Genomic DNA, 15,978 nt, shown 5'->3' on the forward strand with positions numbered 1-15,978 from the left:
GCAAAAGTTCCTGGGCTTTGCTAATTTTTATCGTCGCTTCATCTGCAATTTTTCTAGTATTGCTAAACCATTGACCGATTTGACCAAGAAGGGTGCTGATGTGGTCAATTGGTCTTCTGCTGCTGTGGAAGCTTTTCAAGAGTTGAAGCGTCGTTTTTCTTCTGCCCCTGTGTTGTGTCAACCAGATGTTTCGCTTCCGTTCCAGGTCGAGGTTGATGCTTCTGAGATTGGAGCAGGGGCTGTTTTGTCGCAGAGAAGTTCTGATTGCTCGGTGATGAAACAATGCGCCTTCCTTTCCAGGAAGTTTTCGCCTGCTGAGCGAAATTATGATGTGGGCAATCGAGAGTTGCTGGCCATGAAGTGGGCATTCGAGGAGTGGCGTCATTGGCTTGAAGGAGCTAAGCATCGCGTGGTGGTCTTGACTGATCATAAGAACTTGACTTATCTCGAGTCTGCCAAGCGGTTGAATCCTAGACAGGCTTGTTGGTCGCTGTTTTTTGCCCGTTTTGACTTTGTGATTTCGTACCTTCCGGGCTCTAAAAATGTGAAGGCGGATGCTCTGTCTAGGAGTTTTGTGCCCGACTCTCCGGGTTTATCTGAGCCGGCGGGTATCCTCAAAGAGGGAGTAATTGTGTCTGCCATATCCCCTGATTTGCGGCGGGTGCTGCAAAAATTTCAGGCTAATAAACCTGATCGTTGCCCAGCGGAGAAACTGTTTGTCCCTGATAGGTGGACGAATAAAGTTATCTCTGAGGTTCATTGTTCGGTGTTGGCTGGTCATCCTGGAATCTTTGGTACCAGAGAGTTAGTGGCTAGATCCTTTTGGTGGCCATCTCTGTCGCGGGATGTGCGTACTTTTGTGCAGTCCTGTGGGATTTGTGCTCGGGCTAAGCCCTGCTGTTCTCGTGCCAGTGGGTTGCTTTTGCCATTGCCGATCCTGAAGAGGCCTTGGACACATATCTCTATGGATTTTATTTCAGATCTTCCCGTCTCTCAAAAGATGTCAGTCATTTGGGTGGTCTGTGATCGCTTCTCTAAAATGGTTCATTTGGTACCCTTGTCTAAATTGCCTTCCTCCTCTGATTTGGTGCCATTGTTCTTCCAGCATGTAGTTCGTTTACATGGCATTCCAGAGAATATCGTTTCTGACAGAGGTTCCCAGTTTGTTTCGAGGTTTTGGCGAGCCTTTTGTGGTAGGATGGGCATTGACTTGTCTTTTTCCTCGGCTTTCCATCCTCAGACTAATGGCCAGACCGAACGAACCAATCAGACCTTGGAAACATATCTGAGATGCTTTGTTTCTGCTGATCAGGATGACTGGGTGTCCTTTTTGCCTTTGGCTGAGTTCGCCCTGAATAATCGGGCCAGCTCGGCTACCTTGGTTTCGCCGTTTTTCTGCAACTGTGGGTTCCATCCTCGTTTCTCTTCAGGGCAGGTTGAGTCTTCGGACTGTCCTGGTGTGGATACTGTGGTGGACAGGTTGCAGCAGATTTGGACTCATGTAGTGGACAATTTGACCTTGTCCCAGGAGAAGGCTCAACGTTTCGCTAATCGCAGACGCTGTGTGGGTCCCCGACTTCGTGTTGGGGATTTGGTTTGGCTATCTTCTCGTCATATTCCTATGAAGGTTTCCTCTCCTAAGTTTAAACCTCGTTTCATTGGTCCGTATAGGATTTCTGAGGTTCTTAATCCTGTGTCTTTTCGTCTGACCCTTCCAGATTCTTTTTCCATACATAACGTATTCCATAGGTCATTGTTGCGGAGATACGTGGCACCTATGGTTCCATCTGTTGATCCTCCTGCCCCGGTTTTGGTGGAGGGGGAGTTGGAGTATATTGTGGAGAAGATTTTGGATTCTCGTGTTTCAAGACGGAAACTCCAGTATCTGGTTAAGTGGAAGGGTTATGCTCAGGAAGATAATTCCTGGGTCTTTGCCTCTGATGTCCATGCTCCCGATCTTGTTCGTGCCTTTCATATGGCTCATCCTGGTCGTCCTGGGGGCTCTGGTGAGGGTTCGGTGACCCCTCCTCAAGGGGGGGGGTACTGTTGTGAATTCTGTGGCAGAGCTCCCTCCTGTGGTCACAAGTGGTACTTCGGCTGATTCACTCTGTGAGCTTCTGTTGGTGGAGGAAAGTGGTACTGCGGCTTCTGAGTTTCCTTCCTCAGTGATGTGGTGAAGTCGTTAGGTGCTGCTCTATTTAACTCCAGAAACCCAAAAGAAGAATGGACACTAAAAGCTAAAATATAACAATTTTATTGAAGACCATATAGACAAAATACAAATATAAAGAATAGAAACCAAGTAACAGGATGCAATGAAAAAAGATAAAAAAGGCGACACTAGTGCCACACACGGAATAAGTAATATATTTGTAGAGCAAAAAATAGGTCAGTTAAACTGATACCAAAAGTACAAATACCATACAACACTTAATAAGATCAATATTTTTTGCGTAGTGCATATTGTAGAGGTTAAGCTGATGTATTATATGTATAAGTATATGAGCATATGGCAACCAGAGGTAATTAACATATGATATATGCTCTCAAATAAAGTGCAGATGCAGGGAGATACACAGTATGCAGGAAAAATCACAGTAAAGTGCCTAGTGCAAAATAATATATACTAAGTAATATAAAGTAATGTTAGTGAAGGACTAAGTATAGGTTAAATGTGGCCGAGTATGCTGTATGGCACAAAAATTGCCAAGACCAAAGGCATGAGTAAATCATCAAGGGAGAGTCCCATACAATAGAGTGAATGGAGCCTAGAGTCTGCCTGCGAAATGTAGATAAGACAGTGCATAGACAGGGTACCAACCTGCGGCCGTGTGCGGAAGAGGGAGCCCCGACGCGCGTTTCGCATGTACTGCTTCCTCGGGGGGCGCTAGTGTGAAGAGGAATGGAGGTCCCTTTATATCTCTGCCAGGCACCCAGTGCGGTAATGTCGGCGCTAGCCCCAGCACTGCAGTGGCCGGAAGCGGCGGAGTCGGCGTCCGACGTCACGCATCTGCGCCCCACACTGACGCGTCTATTTAACTCCACCTTGTGCTTTGATCCTGGCCTCCAGTCAATGTTCTAGTATTGGACCTGTTTCCTCCTGGATCGTTCCTGTGGCCTGCTGCTCTGCATAGCTAAGTTCTGCTTTGCTATTTTGTTTGCTGTTTTTTTCTGTCCAGCTTGTCTATTTGTTTTTTCCTGCTTGCTGGGAGCTCTGGGACGCAGAGGGTGTACCTCCGTGCCGTTAGTTCGGTACGGAGGGTCTTTTTGCCCCCTTTGCGTGGTTTTTGTAGGGTTTTGTGTTGACCGCAAAGTTACCTTTCTATCCTCGCTCTGTTTAGAAAGTCGGGCCTCACTTTGCTAAATCTATTTCATCTCTACGTTTGTCTTTTCATCTTTACTCACAGTCATTATATGTGGGGGCTGCCTTTTCCTTTGGGGTATTTCTCTGAGGCAAGGTAGGCTTATTTTCTATCTTCAGGCTAGCTAGTTTCTCAGGCTGTGCCGAGTTGCATAGGGAGCGTTAGGCGCAATCCACGGCTGCCTTTAGTGTGTTGGAGAGGATTAGGGATTGCGGTCAGCAGAGTTTCCACGTCTCAGAGCTCGTTCTATGTTTTTGGGTTATTGTCAGGTCACTGTATGTGCTCTGACCTCAATGTCCATTGTGGTACTGAATCACCTTATCATGACAGATGTCTTCCTGGAGCGTAATAATATTGTATCTTACAGTTATTAGGCTCTTTAGAAAGACGTAGACCTGGGGATTTATTCAGACAGAATATAGGCTGAACTGGATGGACAAATGTCTTTTTTCGGCCTTGATAACTATGTTACCCTTTAATATTATGTGAGTGAGTTTTTCAATAAATAATTCTTTACACATCATTGATGGCACTTTATTGCTTAGGGCAGATTACTCCATTGCTTTTGCTATTATATTATGTAATGAGTTAATCAATTGGATCCAGTCTATACCCATACATGCATGTTAATATCCGACATGTCAGTTGTTAAAAATTTAATTTTAGCCCCAAATTATGCATTAGGGTAACAGGAGAAATTGCACAATACAATACGCCAATACAGTAAACAGTACGCCAATATCTCATATGTGGGAGAAATCTACTGTTTTGATGCACAGCAGGGCTTGCAAGGGAAGGAACCTCATTTGACTATTTGAATGTAAAATTTGCTGGAATCATTAGTGGACACCATGTCCCATTTAGAGAGCCCCTTATGTTCCTAAACAATGGAAACTTCCCACAAGTGACCCCATTTTGGAAACTAGACCCCCTTAAGGAATGTATTTGGATGTGTGGTGAGCACCTTGATCTCCAGGTGCTTCACAGAAGTTTATAATATTGAGCCATGAAAATAAAATAATCACATTTTCTCCACAAAAATGTTACTTAGCCCCAATTTATTTATTTTCACAAGGATAGCAGGCGAAATTGCACCATACAATTTGTTGTGCAATTTCTACTGAGTACTCCGATACCCCATATGTGGGGGAATATTACTATTGAGGCACAATGCAAAGCTCAGAAAGGAATAGGCGCCATATTGGATATCAGATTTTGCTGGAATGGTTTGAAGGTGCCATGTCACTTTGGCAGAGCCCCTGAGATACCGTGACAATAGAAACCCCTATATGTGAACTCATTTTACAAACTACACTCCCCAATTAGTTCATCTAGGGGTGCAGTGACCATATTGACACTACATGTACCATTGAGCAGTGAATAAAGATTAAATTACATTTTTACCACTAAAATGTTGTTTTATCCCCAAGTTTCTAACTTTTCTAAGGGCTAATAGTTTTTTTTTACAAAAAACTGAGGTCCATTTTTTCTTGAGTACGCCAATACGCTACATGTAATCGGGAAATATTTTTCAGGCACATTGCAAGGCTCAGAAGGGAAGGAGCGCCATACTATAGTGCAAATTTTACTGTTATAGTTTGCGGGTGCCATGACCCATTGGGAGAGTTCCTCAGTTGCCAGAACAGCAGAACCCCCCATAAATGACTCCATTTTACAAACTACACTTCTCAACAAATTCATGTAGGCGTGCAGTGATCATATTGACACCACAGGTGTGTCACTGAATTTTATACCATTGGGCAGAGAAGAAAAAATAACTAAATTTTTGCCACCCAAATTTTGTTTTAGTCACAGATTTTACATTTTCGCACAAGAAGTGGATAAAAATGGCACCATAATTTGTCCCACAATTTCTACTTAAAGTGGCAGTACCCCATATTTGGCTGTACAGTGCTACTTAGCCATATGGAGAGATTCGGGATGGACAGAGCGTTATTTGACTCCTGGAGCGCAGATTTTTCTAAAGTAGTTTGTGGACTCCAAATACAGATCCTCTAACTGATAGAAGAGCAGAATCCCCCTCAATTGGCCCCATTTTGGAAATTATATCCCTTTGGAAATTTATCTATAGGTGTAGTGATGATTTTGAATGTGAATGTTGCAGAGTTCAAATTGCAAACTGACATTGTAGTGACCAGTAAGCTGTAGTGACCAGTACGTTATGCCCAGCCCGTGCTTCTGGAGAGATGTAAACATAATTTAGGTGGGCTCTCATCATTTCAGAAATGACAAAAATGTAGACGCTATATGTGGTTTAGGTACACTGTGGGGCTCAGAAGGGAGGGGGCATTTGGATTTGGGAGCTCAGAATTTGCTGAATTTCTTTTGAGGATCGAGAAACCATTTTGCTTTTCCAGAGCACTACCATTAACATGGAAGCCCCCTATATTTCCCTTAACAGATGAGGGACCTGAGTGAGGACTTGCTTTTTTTGTGGATTGATTTGAAGCTTTTATTGGGAACATTTTGCATAACATTTAGGATCACATTTATTCGATGCTCTACACTGAGTACTTACTCTGGGTTTTTCATCTAAATCCCCAAGTGATGTGACAGATGAAACCCCTGTGGGATCTAATCACTATAATGAGGCAGGAGAGTTACTTTTGACTTCTTTTGGCCTCTGTTCAGAGGGGTCTTTCTTTTCAGAAGTGCACAAAACTGTGGTCAACTGCACTTTTATGCAAACGAAAGATGGACACCACCGGATCACAGGTCATATGGTGTCCACAGTTCCTTCATCTGCCTCATTACAGGGAATCTTCTGCCGGGGGTTCCATCTGAATCACGTATTTCAGAGATTTACACGGCAACCCCGATGTAAGCACTCAGTGCAGAGTGTTGGATAAATGTGTGCCAAGCCTTACTGCGATCTTTGGGAGGCAGGATGAACAAAAACTGGTGAAGAATTGGTTTTATTTATTTTTTTACGCCATTCCTCGTGTGGTATAAGTGACTAGATGACTTTATTCTTTAAGTAAGTGCGATTACAGCGATACCCAATTTATGCCGGGTTTTTATGTGTGGCAGCTGTCATACACTAAAAGATGCTTTTTATTGCAAGCATCCCCATATATTGAGAGCTATATTTTTTTAGATATTTCAGCTTACAGAGTAATATGAGAGCTTGTTTTTTGCAGGATAAGTTGACATTTTTATTGGTACCATATTCAGACACATGACTTTTTTTGATCGCTTTCTACTCCTATTTTTGGGAGACAGAATGAACGAAAAACAGCAATTTAGGATTTTTTTATGTTGTTTTGCCTATGGTAAAATTGATAAGACAGTTTTATTCTTTAGGTCACTATGATTACAGTGATGTCACAGTTATATCTTTTTATGTTTTGGTGCTATTACATAGTAAAAACTATTTTATAGAAAATATCACTTCATTCATTCATCCACACACAGGATACATTTCTGATTACTGGGAATATGTTAAAAAAGAGTTGAAGTACAGTGGGGCAAAAAAGTATTCAGTCAGTCAGCAATAGTGCAAGTTCCACCACTTAAAAAGATGAGAGGCGTCTGTAATTTACATCATAGGTAGACCCCAACTATGGGAGACAAACTGAGAAAAAAAAATCCAGAAAATCACATTGTCTGTTTTTTTAACATTTTATTTGCATATTATGGTGGAAAATAAGTATTTGGTCAGAAACAAAATTTCATCTCAATACTTTGTAATATATCCTTTGTTGGCAATGACAGAGGTCAAACGTTTTCTGTAAGTCTTCACAAGGATGCCACACACTGTTGTTGGTATGTTGGCCCATTCCTCCATGCAGATCTCCTCTAGAGCAGTGATGTTTTTGGCTTTTCGCTTGGCAACACGGACTTTCAACTCCCTCCAAAGGTTTTCTATAGGGTTGAGATCTGGAGACTGGCTAGGCCACTCCAGGACCTTGAAATGCTTCTTACGAAGCCACTCCTTCGTTGCCCTGGTGGTGTGCTTTGGATAATTGTCATGTTGAAAGACCCAGCCACGTTTCATCTTCAATGCCCTTGCTGATGGAAGGAGGTTTGCACTCAAAATCTCACGATACATGGCCCCATTCATTCTTTCATGTACCCGGATCAGTCATCCTGGCCCCTTTGCAGAGAAACAGCCCCAAAGCATGATGTTTCCACCACCATGCTTTACAGTAGGTATGGTGTTTGATGGATGCAACTCAGTATTCTTTTTCCTCCAAACACGACTAGTTGTGTTTCTACCAAACAGTTCCAGTTTGGTTTCATCAGACCATAGGACATTCTCCCAAAACTCCTCTGGATCATCCAAATGCTCTCTAGCAAACTTCAGGCGGGCCCGGACATGTACTGGCTTTTGCAGTGGGACACGTCTGGCACTGCAGGATCTGAGTCCATGGTGGCGTAGTGTGTTACTTATGGTAGGCTTTGTTACATTGGTCCCAGCTCTCTGCAGTTCATTCACTAGGTCCCCCCGCGTGGTTCTGGGATTTTTGCTCACCGTTCTTGTGATCATTCTGACCCCACGGGGTGGGATTTTGCGTGGAGCCCCAGATCGAGGGAGATTATCAGTGGTCTTGTATGTCTTCCATTTTCTAATTATTGCTCCCACTGTTGATTTCTTCACTCCAAGCTGGTTGGCTATTGCAGATTCAGTCTTCCCAGCCTGGTGCAGGGCTACAATTTTGTTTCTGGTGTCCTTTGACAGCTCTTTGTTCTTCACCATAGTGGAGTTTGGAGTCAGACTGTTTGAGGGTGTGCACAGGTGTCTTTTTATACTGATAACAAGTTTAAACAGGTGCCATTACTACAGGTAATGAGTGGAGGACAGAGGAGCCTCTTAAAGAAGAAGTTACAGGTCTGTGAGAGCCAGAAATCTTGATTGTTTGTTTCTGACCAAATACTTATTTTCCACCATAATATGCAAAAAAAATGATAAAAAAACAGACAATGTGATTTTCTGGATTTTTTTTTCTCAGTTTGTCTCCCATAGTTGAGGTCTACCTATGATGTAAATTACAGACGCCTCTCATCTTTTTAAGTGGTGGAACTTGCACTATTGCTGACTGACTAAATACTTTTTTGCCCCACTGTATATATTTTGTAATCTTTCTATTGTGTGTGCATACCCATAGCTACATCATGGGATGTGCCTAGAAAGTATGGGATCCATGCAAGCACAATAAAAGAGCCCCTTGTCTTTCAACATATTGGATTTTGTATTGTGGCTTGTTCATCCAACTCCATATGTACAGAGGCAGTATTTAAAAATTGATTTATTTTAAGGTTTATTTTAGGTTTATTTTAAGTTTCCTAAATATCTCTAATATTATGATTATCTTATCTCTTAGCTATTGTAATTATCTGTGCTTGACTTCATAGGACAGTGACTTTCATTATTTACAAATTATTTTCCGGACCTGGTCCTGCTTACACAGCTGATGGACTGTTACAATGTTTTATTCTAGACAAGCTAAAGTCGGCTTCAAAATCTATTTCGTGCCCTGTATTACTATAGCTGACAAACTGGAACACAAATTTTTAAAAAATGTTCACGTTTTTCCATTATATGTTGAGTGAGCAGAAAATCAATGTATGATTCTTGGGTGTGAGGAAATTGTGAAAACGTGATGTCCGCCGGGTAAAGAAACCTGTGTCTCTTAGCCTGAACTTAAATAAAGTGTTAGAATTTGCTTCTGAATAGAGTAAGCCGGATAGAAAACCAGCCTGTGGTGAGGATTTTCCTATGAGGATATATAACGCATGGACTTGCGTTGGAGAGATATGTAACATATAGTTATGTGAGACATGAATACATTGCTTTATTGATCGGGAAGAATAAGTCACTAGAGGAAGCAATGGAATAAGATGAGTTACATGATTTGGGAGCACACTCCAGTCATTTCTTAATTATGTTCTCAATTTCCACTTCATGCACTTGACTATTAATTGTATCATCAATCAGAAGTGTATTCCCAGTAATTTACCTCCATATATAAGCAGCAGCAAAGAAGGACACAGCAGAACGTATGCTTTGACAGATAAACCTCAAAGTTCATTTTAAATAAATCAAACACAAAATTGCTTGTCAAATGTTCATCATATGCTAAGATCCGCTATGGCTACTTCAGAGACATCCAAAACAGGTAAAACAGGAGCATAAAACAATTAAACTATATCTAAAAATAATGGTTTTGAAGTCTAGCAAGCACTATTATCAATAACCATGCCACATTATTCCGGTCACAAAATTATAATCACATATTGTATGTCACAAAAAGAAACATTGATAAGTGATGTCCTTGGCAATAAGTATTTACTTTCCCTGCAGTGCCACCACAAGAAAAACTTAGCATTACACAGTTATTATCCTTCTATATTATTTCAAAACACTCTTTTTCGGTGATTGCTTTGTATCTCCGTTCATACTGCACCCACACACACAAATGATACACCATTTGAAAGGTAAACTTGCCGCCTTCAGCAAGAAAGTAGCCAAACAAACCACACATCCACGATCTGATCACAAAATACAATTTAAACATTAATTTTCATAAACCTGTAGTAAGAAAAAATGACCTGCAGGTGGCACCACACTACCCCAAAGCATACTAATACAAAGCTGAAACAAATCCTAACATTTGCCTTGGGAGCTTTCCAGCATGCTGAAATCCTTGCCCAGCTGATTTCAGACAGGTACATATAAAATATTTGCTACATATGTGGAAGTAGAATAAAAGTAAAACTTTACCTGTTTAAGAATTCAGCTTTAAAACTGAAGACATAAATGAATGCAGCCTAAAAGGGACTGGACAGGTTCTGAACCATCAGATTTTCCGTATTATTGGACAGTCATTGAAAAGTCTATCTTCTTTCTAAGGTTGTAGCTTATTGGTGACCTGGAGTCACCACTGGTTCCAAATAATAAAATGCAGCATTGACATAACTCAGACTGTACATTGTTTCCCGATGGGAGAAATTGGTGGAAACAACCTTGCAAAAATTGAAAAAAATAAATCCAACCTTAGGGAAAAAAAGGTAAAATAATCTGCAGATATGTTTTTTTAAGGGATATTCCCAATTATTATACAATGGTGTAAATACGCTCAGTTATGGGGTCAATTCCACTTAATCATTTTTACTGTCAAAGTGGCACTGCTGTACAGGGAGATGCTCCGTTCACATACACAGGGCTGTGTTGCACTTCCCTACACTGCAGTTAGATGGCAGTGCTGCTGTGGAGGGGAACAAAATGCTGCTGCCCCTGTTCTTTTGCAAGGTCCTGACAATCAGACTCCTTTTAATCAGTAAGTAAAATACTATTATGTTTAATGTTGGGGGATCTCCTTTAGGCTGGAGTCACACACAACAAATAAAAAAATCGGTCCATTTTACATGGACGAGAATCGCAGAAATGTTCCCTGAACTTTGATCCGTATGTCATCCGTGTGCAATGCGAGGATGTGATTTTCTTAAATGTAAGCATCAGTTTGACATCCGTGTGACATCCGTATGGTGAGATTTTCTCGCCGACTTGCAAAATGGACATATAATGGATCCATGGGCTCAAATATTCCTGAAAACATATATATATATATATATATATATAGTATATATCTACTATATAATTTTCTAAGGGTCACTTCCGTCTGTCTGTGTGTCTTTCTGTCTGTCTGTCTGTCACGGATATTCATTGGTCGTGGCCTCTGTCTGTCATGGAAATCCAAGTTGCTGATTGGTCGCGGCAAAACAGCCACGACCAATCAGCGACGGGCACAGTCCGGAAGAAAATGGCCGCTCCTTACTCCCCGCAGTCAGTGCCCGGCGCCCGCATACTCACCTCCGGTCACCGCTCACACAGTGTTAATGCCGGCGGTAACAGACCGCGTTATGCCACGGGTAACGCACTCCGTTACAGCTGCTATTAACCCTGTGTGTCCCCAACTTTTTACTATTGATGCTGCCTATGCGGCATCAATAGTAAAGAAATGTAATGTTAAAAATAATTTAAAAAAAACAAAAACCTGCTATACTCACCTTCCGCAGTCCGACGAGCCACTCGCGGCGGCCGCCATCTTCCGTTCCCGGCGATGCAATGCGAAATTACCCAGAAGACTTAGCAGTCTCGCGAGACCGCTAAGTCATCTGGGTAATTTCCAAATGCATCCTGGGAATGGAAGATGGCGGCAGCCGCGCGCATATTGCCGGAGCTTCGGTGGATCCCAGGGGGTGAGTATATAACTATTTTTTTTTTTATTATTTTTTTAACAAGGATATGGTGCCCACACTGCTGTATACTACGTGGGCTGTGTTAGATACCGCGTGGCTGCTATATACTACATAGACAGTGTTATATACTATGTGGGCTTAGTGTTATACTCCTTGGGCTGTGCTATATACTGCGTGGGCTGTGCCATATATTACGTGTCCACTGTTATATACTGTGTGGGCAGTGTTATATACTACGTGACTGGGCAATATATTACGTGACTGGGCAATATACTACGTGGCTCTGTGCTGTATACTACATGGCTCTGTGCTGTATACTACGTCGCTGGGCAATATACTACGTGACTGGGCAATATACTATGTGGCTGGGCAATATACTACGTGGCTCTGTGCTGTATACTACGTGACTAGGCAATATACTATGTGACTGGGTAATATACTACGTGGCTGGGCAATATACTACGTGGCTCTGTGCTGTATACTACGTGACTGGGCAATATACTATGTGACTGGGCAATATACTATGTGACTGGGCAAAAAACTACATGGCTGTGCTGTATACTACGTGGCTCTGTGCTGTATACTATGTCGCTGTGCAATATACTACATAGCTGGGCAATATACTAAGTGACTGGGCAATATACTATGTGGCTGGGCAATATACTACATGACTGGGCAATATACCACGTGGTTGGGCAATATACTACGTGGTTGGGCAATATACTACGTGGCTCTGTGCTGTATACTACGTGACTGGGCAATATACTATGTGGCTGGGCAATATACTACATGACTGGGCAATATACCACGTGGTTGGGCAATATACTACGTGGCTGGGCAATATACTACGTGGCTCTGTGCTGTATACTACGTGACTGGGCAATATACTACATGGCTGTGCTGTATACTACGTGGCTCTGTGCTGTATACTATGTCGCTGTGCAATATACTACGTAGCTGGGCAATATACTAAGTGACTGGGCAATATACTATGTGGCTGGGCAATATACTACATGACTGGGCAATATACCACGTGGTTGGGCAATATACTACGTGACTGGGCAATATACTACGTTGCTGTGCAATATACTACATGGACATGCATATTCTAAAATACCGGATGCTTTAGAATCGAGCCACCATCTAGTATATATATATATATATATATATATATATATATATATATATATATCAGTGAGACACATACCTCTCTGTGTTCATCTTCTCATTAAATACATTTACACTTGACCAGCTTAATTTTCCTGAAATTGCCTGCGCCCCTGACAAGCAATATATGAAAATTTTGCACGGGCCAACTAGTTATTATTATTATTATATATTTTTAAGGAACCATAAATTCCAGGTTGCTGTTCATATGAAGAGAGATTGCATACACATAATACATACAAACTGCAAAAGCAATAAATGAACTAACAACAACAGACATGATTATAGATTATAGGGGAAGGATACAGTTGGTCAGAGGGTTGAAGCAGCTGCAGTGATAGTGAGAGGGCAGTGGGGCTAATAAAGGTTGCAGTCTTTTCTGAAAAGACGTGTTTTCAAGTTGCGCCAGGAGGTTTTAACAGTGGGAGGCAATCAGAAGTGCTGAGGCAACGAATTACAGAAGATGGATGATGCTCAGGAAGAATCTTGGATGCAACTGGGTGAGAAACCTACAAGGGCAGAAAAGAGAAGGAGGTCTTATGAGGACCCGCGATTACGTGCAGAGACATATAAGGAGGTTAGTTTCAAGATGTATGGAGGAAACAGATTATGGATGTCCTGGCAAGGGTGCATTCCCATGGTCAGTAAACGCTGAGGATTGGACGCTGTGTACATCTGCAGTATCCAACCCGCAGCATCCAGATGTTACAGCATAGTCCACTATGCATGCTGAGATGCCTGCAGATCAACCACAGAGACGGACATGCGGTTCGTCTTTCTAGATCACAGCATGACAATTTATCTTGCGGAGACACAAGTCTCCACAAGATAAATATATTGGACGCTGTGAATCCCCACAATTCAATGAATACATGCGGATTCACCTGCGTTCAAAAGCCGGCAGCACTATGGACGCAGGCGACGTGCTGCATCCAAAGTGCTGAAGATAACTGACTGTGGGGGCATACTTTAAGACAATGGTCTCCAAACTTACTGACCTTGAGAGCCAAATCCAGCTCCTGCTCCCCTCACAGTAGTGGCAACCAAAACGCCTATTATGGGTATAATGATAACCAAAGCTTTTCCACACAAATCACCCTGAAACAATATACCAAGATCCAGCGGCTCCCACCAAACCCCCATTCAGCATTCTTCCATCACGCACACCCAACACAGTCACATCCATCTTCAAACACCTCCTCTGGCGGGTAGTATCATCCTGTCTTCAGCGTACCATACCTAAATTATCTCTAAACCCCCAAGACCAGTAGATGTGTACCTAGATTTGCTCTTCTGTGCAGATTTACTAAATCTGAAGCTAATGCACTGAGCTGGCAGACAGCCGCGAGCCACAATTCATGGGACCGTAAGCCACAAGTGGCCCCCGAGCTACAGGTTGGGGACCCCTGCTCTAAGACATTGCTAGTAGCTTAAACTGGACTCACTGGGAAATTGAAAGTCATTGAAGGGATTGGAAGAGGGCAGAGTCAGAGGAGTAGCAAGGGGAGAGGTTGATCAATTGGGCAGCAGTGTTCTGTATAGGTTGAAGGGGTACTAGAGTGTTAGTTGGTAAGCCACAGAGGAGGATATTGTAGTAGTCGAGGCAGGATAGGATGAGAGAATGCATAGGGTGCGGACAGATCACTTTTGGCTATGTACAGTCTCTAAGAGGCTATTTTGGTTTTGTTTTTTCACCCACGGGGTATTTTTGTGTTGTATATTTTACTGATGTCATTAATGAACTAATGTTTTTAAGAGAATACATGCTCACTATTTGTAAAATCCCCTTTTCTGATTGAACAATTTTACTGTTAGTGATAAGGGAATGTACAAACATTTTAGATGACTTTTGATAGAGGAAAGGACAAATTCTAGAACTATTTTTGAGTTGGAGGCAACAGGAGGTAGCAAGGTCTTCGATGTATGGTTTGAAGGATAGGGTTAGAGTCAAGAGTTACACTGATGCAGCAGACGTGTGATGCAGGTAGTGATGTAATTTATTGTGATAGATTGGGTAGGAGTGAACTGGAGGAATGATGAGTTCAGTTGTGTCCACTTTGAGCTTTACAAAGAGTGATGAGAAGAAGGGACCTATATCAAATCAATGGGTTGCTTTGTGTAATGCAGGACAAAGAGATCTTCCATAACAAGAGATGTTCTTTGAACAGCGAATCCCCTATAATAACTCAATTTTTTTTAACAGTGTGCGTGAAACTGGATTTTTGAAATTGGACAGCAGCTCTAAGCAAAAGATCTGATCAGGGTCCAAGAGTCTTCTGTGAAGTAGTGTAAGCAAATATTTATCACTTACCTTTTTTTCCCCACTGATGTAAGCTTAAGGTACCGTCACACTAAACGATATCGCTAGCGATCCGAGACGTTGCAGCGTCCTGGCTAGCGATATCGTTCAGTTTGACACACAGCAGCGATCAGAATCCTGCTGTGATGTCGTTGGTCGCTGCAGAAAGTCTAGAACTTTATTTCGTCGCTGGACTTCCTGCTGACATCGCTGAATCGGCGTCACCGCTCTGCTTTCCGGCCGCTGTGCTCACAGTCAGTGCAGGAAAGCACAGCGCCGGGGACAGACAGCTGAAGGTAAGTATGTAGTGTTTTTTTTTTTTTACTTTTACGCTGGTAACCAGGGTAAACATCGGGTTACTAAGCGCGGCCCTGCGCTTAGTAACCCGATGTTTACCCTGGTTACCGGGGACCTCGGGATCGTTGGTCGCTGGAGAGCTGTCTGTGTGACAGCTCTCTAGCGACCAAACAGCGACGCTGCAGCGATCCGGATCGTTATCGGTATCGCTGCAGCGTCGCTTAGTGTGACGGTACCTTTAGGATATAGCAAGCTGCCATGATATGATATGTAATCAGGCAAAGACTATATCAAGGGGCACAAATAAGGAGCAAGCAGACAAATCTGAGAAATATGCTATGTCAGACACAATGAAAAATGCAGCATTAACCCTATATACATGAGTCCTATTAAAGCTAGACGTAAATAAGTAAAATAGACATCATCTGATAAATACCAAGCTGGTAGTCAGATAGCATAATAAAAAAAACTTCAAAGATTCAAAAGCAAGGAATGCATTTCTATACAGAGTTTTCTTGAAAATAAAAGCAAACCCCAGCATCTGCCTTTAGTCCTTCTGCCAAGCATTGTATGGCACCCTGAAGATAACAAGTCTAAAGAGTTCCCACTGTTCTCTCACCACAGAGAAGA

The sequence above is a fragment of the Ranitomeya imitator genome, chromosome 5 (assembly GCF_032444005.1).
Source record: "Ranitomeya imitator isolate aRanImi1 chromosome 5, aRanImi1.pri, whole genome shotgun sequence".
Lineage (NCBI taxonomy): Eukaryota > Metazoa > Chordata > Amphibia > Anura > Dendrobatidae > Ranitomeya > Ranitomeya imitator.